The sequence below is a fragment of the Cupressus sempervirens genome, chromosome 3 (genome assembly GCF_028749045.1).
Source record: "Cupressus sempervirens isolate cs-2001-9-10 chromosome 3, ASM2874904v1, whole genome shotgun sequence".
In the NCBI taxonomy this organism is placed as follows: domain Eukaryota; kingdom Viridiplantae; phylum Streptophyta; class Pinopsida; order Cupressales; family Cupressaceae; genus Cupressus; species Cupressus sempervirens.
Genome location: NC_143120.1, coordinates 983,684,423 through 983,693,285, shown reverse-complemented (window position 1 = coordinate 983,693,285; position 8,863 = coordinate 983,684,423). Strand labels below are relative to the sequence as shown.

The 8,863-nt window shown below is 28.7% G+C and overlaps 1 pseudogene; it reads left to right on the top strand.

Moving 5' to 3' along the window:
- Positions 1–5,134: 5,134 nt before the first annotated feature.
- Positions 5,135–8,125, top strand: LOC149570049 (agamous-like MADS-box protein AGL66; annotated as a pseudogene).
- Positions 8,126–8,863: the final 738 nt, after the last annotated feature.

Below are 8,863 nucleotides of genomic sequence, written 5' to 3'. Positions count from 1 at the left end.
GTGTTTGAGATTGATCACCTCAATACACACATATGTACTCTTTTTTGCATATTGATCATGGTTCCTTGACATGCAGCTCTTTTGGCCCACTTTCCTAGTTGCATGTCACCTCACCCTTGTCTACATTATGGGTGTTCTTCTATTGTTTCTCATGCTTCATTGGTTCAATGCAGTGAGCTATGTATTTATTATTTGTTCCTACATACTAGGAAGATGCAATAGTTAGGTACCTATGCATTTCCATGAGATAGATCATTTACCATATAGATACTCTTCTTTTCATTCCTACTTTGTATGTAGTCTCCTGTGTTTGATTGATCAACTCTTCAGGCTTTCATTTTTCATGCCATTTGTATCTTCAAGTTCAGTTGTTTTCTTTTGTGTGCCTCTTGATTCAATGTAGATTATAGTCTTCTCTACCTGGTCAAGTTTTATTTTAGTGGAGGTTCTTCAGATTAGTAATTACTTTTGACAGAGCTTTGTAGCTTCTACATGCTTTACTAGTTTTCTACATGATCATCTTTTGTTCCTATCTTCTAGGACATTCCCTAGTTTGGAGGCTTGTTCAGTCCTTCACTAGTTCTTTTCAGCATTATTTTAATCTCTTTTTGGAGTGGGGTTTTTCCCATGTGGTTTTCTCTATTTTTCTTCTTTTCAAAGATTTTGTTCTGCTTTGGTACCTCACTAGCCCTTGTTATCAGAACCCAAATTTACTTTTAGTAGTAGTTTCTAAATTTTTAGCTACTCTCTAAATTTATCTTAAGGAGGGATGTTAGAGTAATGAAGTATTTTCTTATTAATTAAATCATATTAATCTAATTATTAAGTCACTTATTATCTCTAGTTTACTTAAGATAAACTTTAGACACATAATAATTAAGTCTTTTATTAATTATTATCATGCAACCTAGGTTAGTTACCTATTAGGTTTTTGATCTCCTTTATAAGGAAAATCTCTGTTTCTAGATTCATTCACTTATGATAATAGAAATCTTTCTTTTTTTTCATCAAGAATGTCTCATCTATGGATCAGGGAATTCCATCCTCCATAGCTTTTGCTTCTCTCTTTCTATGACAAGGGTTTGCATGTAGGTGATTCTTGGGAGTTGTGGAGTTGATCTTTCATCAACTTCAACACCATCTTCCTAGGAAGAACTAAGTTGGTTAGGGGAAATTAATAGAATAGTTTATTTATGTTGGAAGGAGTTAATTTCTCATGTCCAAATAGTTAGCCTAGTGAAATATTGAATCATAAACGTGTCCAAACAGTTAGCCTAGTGAAATCTTGAATCATAAAAGATAACTTACATCAAAACTCCATTAAGAAAGATTCATACATACATGAAAAATCATCAACAAATAGTTATCTCTTCGTCTTAGTCTACATAGAAGAATTGACTTAAATAAAATGTGAAGACGAGTAGAATGATTGATAGTTATGAAAATAATTTCTTATTAGAATTTAATGTTAGTCTAGAATCTCCATTGCAATTCTCATTAAGGGAAAGGATTTTATATATTGATGTAATCATGATGCTGTAGAATAGGAAATTTGCAATTTGTGGAAGCCCTCATAACATAGGTAATGTGTGTTGGAAACGATGAATAAAAGATTCATGTTTTGTTTTAGTGTGTAAAATATATGTTTACTTTAATCTTTTATTTTATGTTATTTAGATATGCTATTGTGTAGTTGCAACAATCATCTCTACACAAAATGTGTCCTGCATACTGAACCATAGAGTTCAAGTGAATTAAATTAAACAAGTTATAAGAACATAAAAAATAATGCACCTAGATGTATGACCAAGATGTTCATGAAATCAATCACTGACTCCTTAATGAGGATGACTAATTTTCTCTTGAGTGAATGAATGACTCACCGACGTAGAGTGTGTTTTAGAAACTCTCCACTTTTTTGTATGTTCTTATAGTGTACTATTTTCTTCCTTGAAAGGTGAACTTGTATTTGTCAAGAAAGTGAATGAATAGATCCCTTTTGATGGTCTATGATAAGATAGTAATGCTTCACTAATTCTTCTGGTTATGTATAATAGAAAGAAATTGGTTTTAAAAAAATTGAAGTAACTACTTATTGAAATTATTATTCTTGATGGATTGACCAATGAGATAAAATTATATCCATGATAGAAATGACTCCATACTTAATGGCATAGACTGAAATGTATCCATTAAGATTATTTATAAGTTTTTCGTTTCTTTTTTTGCAAGAGTGTCTCAATATATGCCTATGTACATTTTGAATTTTTATTTAATTCTAAAATTATTACGTGTCATTAATGATGCATTATGTTAAATTCTTATAAATAAATTGTTACTTTACTTGGAAACAACTTTTTTTTAAATGAAATGCCTATGTGTGGATAGAGCATGAGAATGGCATATCTTTTGATCACAAAAAATTAATTTTTTTTTTCCTAGGAGTGCATTTTGTTTCCTTGTGGAAGGGTTCCAAAAGTGGTTAATCAGGGAGGGATAGAAATGCATACATTATTTTTGTTTGTTTTAACCAATAATTATGGATTGATTGTTTTAGTCGAGTTTCTATCGCATATGTGTAGCTATGCTTGTATACTATTTTTCCCTACAACTTTCATTAATTATGTTCTACATGTAGGTAATATGTTGTGATTATATTTAGTTACACAGTTGTACTAGATCCATCTAATCCTCTTGTGCCAACTTGTTAGGCTTCTCGAGCCAAGGCTGTGACATCTTTTGTATTAGAAAGGACCCTAGCGGAGCTAACCACTCCATGGTTGGGTGGTAAAAGAGCTTGGGCCACACGTCAATCTTAGAAAGAAGATGGGTGTGTTGGAAAAATGTTCAGTGCTCCCCTTGGGATTCCTGAAAAAGGCTTAACTCCTCCTATGTACTATAAGTTGAGTGGTTGTATTGGGAACTAACAGATCAATCTTTTGGTGCAATGATGACCCCAGTGTAACAAGTGGAAATGTATGAGGAATTCATTTTCATCAAACATGTCGTAGATGAAAAAATGTGTCAAATAAAGAAAATTAAATGAAAAGGTCACTATTGTAAACACATGGTCTAATCAATAATGATCCATTTCATAAGTGAGAAAGCTATATATAAATTTGATCTACATGTAAAATCAGGAATGTAAGAATGTATAACATATTACATTTAATACACAAAGTGTTGACCAAAGTGTAGTTCACACATGAATAAATGAACATGATTAAATACAATAAGGAAGTTGACCTCCACATTGAGCTCCATTACATGAAGAGAAATTATCATACACGTATACATCATTTTCATCAAGTATGTCACATATCAAAAGCAAGTATGTCAACCCACATGTCGAACATCAAGTACAATAGCAGAATAAGAGTACATCAAATAAATATATCATTGGACCTCTGTCCATTTGTAGTGGATACATCCCTATCTCCTTGATCATTAGACATCATCAATTGGCTATCACAAGAAAAGTGAGGTTGATGGGCTTTTTTTCTCAACCGTACAACAATTAGCTCCCTCGTGGATCTTCCTGACATAAATAACTCCTTGACCATGTTGAAGAAGCCTAACAACCTTGAACTAGTTAATTAGATGGATTTATTGCAGTCATGAAACTAACTACAAAGTACACATGTCTAATTGTAGAATATAATTATGAATATGGAAAAGAGATGAAACATAATGGTTCATAGAGAAAATATACGCAAATAAATAGATTTGGTCAAAGCATTCAATGTTAGACTTCTAGTAAGAAATATGAAAAGTACAACATTTCCAACTACCCTTTCCTACTTATCCACACTTAACACCCTTGGAGATGGACTCAAAATAAAATAGCACACATAGATCAAGAAGAAATAATTTTTCCACGCACTACTTTATGTAATCTATTTCACATAGATTAAACAAATAAAAAAGATTTCTCTCCACATATACCTATTTTAGACAACCACCATTAAATATCACACACTAAGGAAGAAATTAACCTTGCAAAAATAAGTCAACTTGAACTATTTAACACTTTTAATCTAGGAATCAAATCTTTATGTTTTATATAAAATGATAACTGAAAATATGACTCTCTTAAACATTCATTTAGTTTCACTCTTATGTAATTATTTTATTAAGATTGTTTTAATCTAATTATTTTATTAAGGATTTGTGGACTTCAAATGAAAAAGAGCTTGTATAGCACAAATTAATTTGAACCAATCATAGTACAATCCTTTGTTTATAAGAAAATGAATTTGTAGAAATCTTTACTCATATTTAAGCCGATAAGCTTATTTGTGGGAGCTTTGCTCCCAGTTTTTGCAAATTTCTGCCACCAAATTGTCAGCCTCACCAAAATTTCTATAGAATTTGGCTAAAAAAATTAGAATAAATCTTTCTATTCTTTCCCTTTGATTTCTTTCCATTTATTTTCTCTCCTCTTTCATCGGCCGTGTCTTGCTATTTCCTTTCCGATAGTTGTTTTTGGGCATTATATATTGCCATAGCTATTTGGGATTTTATTTCACAATGGTGGTAATGGATACCGATTGAAGGTTTTGAAACATTATATTGTGCATTCTTTACAGGATTTGGTAAGTTTTTCTTCCTTTTGAGCTATTCTATATCCAGGGATCGTAACTGTTATATAGTTTTCATTTCTGAATTTTTAAATGCTTCTTAGCAGTAGCAAAGTTTTAACCATGCTATCCACAAGATCTCAACATTTTCAGTTCCAATTTATTTGCAGTTTCAATCATATGTTTTCAATCAGTATCCAATTTTTAACAAGTTAAACCTATCATTTTCTTTAAAATCTATAACTTACTTTTCCTAATTAGCAATTATATTTTATTCTAAACATATCATTATATTAAATTGAATGTTTTATTGAAACATTTGGTAATTATTTATTGAAATAATTGATAATTATTTTTTAATATATGATTGAATTCTTTTTAATATATTTAATTTTCTTTGTATTTTAAAATATTATTTTTCATCTTACTAATGAATTTTTATTGTTTTAAATGAATAATGCAGATAAATATAAGTTTTATCTTACTTTCATATAGGTATTGTCCCTTTTCTCTTAAATAAATCTTATTATTATATATATTATATATTGTTTGTGATGGGAAGAGTTAAGCTTCAGATCAAGAAAATAGAAAACAATATAAACAAACAAGTTACCTATTCCAAGAGGCAAAATGGACTTACTAAGAAGGCCTATGAACTCTCTATTCTATGTGATATTGATATTGCACTTATTATGTTTTCGCCTTCTAGAAGACTTAGTCATTTTTCTGGAAAGAAAAGGTAAGCTCTATTAGAACCATTGAATAACTTGTGTTTTTAATGTCTACATTGCTTCTATAGATAGTTTTATTTACTAAAGAGATTTATTTCATATGTTGTATATTTAAGGAACACTTCAAATATGGTGAATATACTTTGGATTATGTATAGTATTTCATATGAAATAAATGCCTAGCATTAGGGGAATTCTCAATTAAAGTTCATTCTATTTTATTTTATATTACAATGTTAAATTTTCATTTTCTTTTTAGATTGACAAAAGATGTTATAGTTCATTATGTTAATCTACTAGAACATGAGAGAGGAAGGTATGGACTTTTTGCAATATCTTAAAAAGATAAAAATGAAATTCATAATATTTACTTTTACATTTCAATTTTTTTTTTTACATATAATATGCTCACTTCAATTCCAATATTCTTGTATCAAATTACTCATTTAATAAGATAGATCTTTTACAAAGAATAAATATAAATTTTCATTAATCTTAGTTATAAGTTGTCTATGAACAAGATTGCTCCATTATTGCACTTATATGAAAGTTTGAATAGACAATTTGTATAAAAATGTATTGCAATTAATAGTAATATTATACCCACTTTCTTGTAGCTTTTTCACCTACATACCTCTAATAAGATTAAATTTTGAATAAAATTATGTTCATGTTTAGTTTGGTTTTATAACTAATATCTTTGTCATATTTTTTCTCTATTTGGCATAAATTCTGTGAAATATGACAAATATACAAGCTTCAAAATCAAGAAGTAAGTATCAATCTACAATTTTTAGTTTAATTTTTCTTCTTTCTGGCGTAATTTATTTTTGTGAATAATTTATTAATGTAGAAACCAAATCTTAGAATTAGACATAAATAAATGTTAGTTTATGATATGTCTTAGCAGCTTTTAAATGAAATATTGAAGAAATTGAAGTGCGACAATGATCATGCCAATCATTTATCAAGGTCTTTTTAAAATTTATCTATTATTTTTGTACATGTAGTAAAACCCTTTTTACTAAGTAATATCTTACTAATGAGTGTTTCTACATTCTATCCATGACTATGCATTATCATCAACAGCTCAGGAAACATTCCAAATGTTGAGGTATGCTTGATTTCACCATGAAAAAGAATAATGATTTCTATTTTTTTAAGTTATGATTCAATTTTGATGTATAATTATTATGATAAATTTATAGGAGATTCAAAGAGAAATTAATACATGCAAATTGCAGCTACTGAATGCAAAATCAACACTAAGGTAGAGTCTCTTACTTAATCTGAAGTAATATTTTTTTCATTAAATTATAGTACTTTGTAATTTAGTACTTTGATCTTAAAAACATCTAAACATGTGCAATTACTTATATGAAAAATATCTATTAACATTTTTCCTTGATTTCACTGTTCATATCAATGCTACCTATACTTTTATTCAATTTCCAATCAAATTATCCCTCCCTTTCTATGAACTCCTCTCTATAACCCTCCGCTTCACTAAAATTACAAAAATAAAAATCAAAAATCATACTATTACTTTCTGTATAAATCAAATGCCCAGGCAATATTTGTGGGATCTTAAAGAACTATTTTTGAGTTTGTAAAGAACAGAAATATAAAAAATTTATATAAATATATTGAAGTTTCATATAATATTTTTTTTTTATAAAAAAATCTGCAGGTGTTTGAAAGAAGATCCTAATATTATAACTTCAGTACAAGATGTAGAGTATTATGAGAGAGTTATGGAAGAATCCTTAATTAAAGTTCAACTGAAAAGGGTAAAGAACTCCACTTCTATTTCATTAAATGTCTTTTTGTAAACATATTTTTCAAATTTTAATATTAAAAAACCAGTATAACAATTAGTTTTGATAATTATATTATTTCCAAATTCTACGAAAATTATATTTTACTTCAAAACAATTTTCAAGTATATTACAGAGATTTCTTGAACAATCTGGCATAGTCTCGTATGGCCAAGCTAACATCCATGGTCAATCAAATATGCAGGTATGTTCCATTTGTGAGAAATCAAAATTTTTATTTTTTCAAATAGTATTTTCCATATATCAGTGAAGATAAATTTTCATATAGAAATAATTTATTTAATGCCAAAACTTTTCTCTCCATTTTTTTTCTCAAAATGTACACGGTCGATCAAAATATATAGATATGTATCATTTGAGCAATGCCCCAAAATTTTCTTTTGTCATATCTAATGAATGGAATAGACCAGCTAAACTTTTAAAATGTTTCATACTAATGTGCATTAGAAATAGATACATTAAACGATGATAAACTATTTTGTTAACTATAAATTTAAATTTGAATTATATTGATATCAGCAGCCACAAAATAGTTCAAGTGAGAGTCAAATATTAAGCCAGATATCATAGAGAGACCAAAACTCTGTAGATCTTGCCAATACTGATAGCATCTTCAGCATCAGGTATGTCTTTAAAACTTGTGTTATTCATGGCAATGATAAATGTTTACAAATATTTTGACACTGAATAAGTGTTTGGCTTCTTGAAATGAAGGGACAGTGGGGTAGAATGCATGGCTACAACAATTTATCCATCACTACAACAAGGCAGTGGAAGTATGCAACTTGGAAATCATGCAAGTGAATCCAATATATCAGATTTGAGATATTATTATCTCCCTGTTGAAGACAACAATAGTAATGAGCATGTTGAGCATGATATGGTGAGCAATGATTATGGCTCTACAATGATATTCCCATCCCAATTGCAATCAACATATGGTGTTGACTTGATGGCACCTTCATCAATGATGTAATGTATTGATATGCATGTTTATAATGTTTTTGCTGACACTTTTGAAAACTATATTAGATTTATTTTTCCAAAAAGGATATTAAAAATATTTCAAACAACTGTAATTAGTTTCAAACATATCTTTTTCATTGCAATTTTTTGTTTCAATTATTAGTTCATGTGCCAATTTTTACATTTTGACATTTCAAACTATCAATGAAATTGCAATATTAAATTATATTACACAAAGTTACAATAGTTAATACTTATTTCTTATAATTTAGAAAAGTAACTTTTTCTGATTTTTGATTCCTTGGAACAACATTTGAAGCCTCTGAGTTTCCTATTCTTCTTGGAATGTAGATTCACTAAAACAAACTAAATTCATATGTAGATCCATTAATGATGCAGTTTGGTGGTCTATTTTTTATATTATTCTTTAAAGTTGTTTATGCTGTTATTTTTCTTCCATTAATTTTAGAGTAGGGCTAATTTGTTTACAACCAGAGAATCCAAAATGTTCATTTTAAATTTACTATTCCATTGCAGTTAGGGTTTATTAAAACTGAGATAGTGCAAATGTTAATTCTGATGTCTAAAACAAACCATTCTGCCTAACATATGTGAAGGAAGTACTTCCATATTATTTTTTCTAATACTTCTTCTACTAAGATTTGTAATGCTACAATTTTCCTACGCTTCATCATTATATTGTCACTTTCATTTTCTATATATTTTTATTTCAACAAGTGTCTTTGGA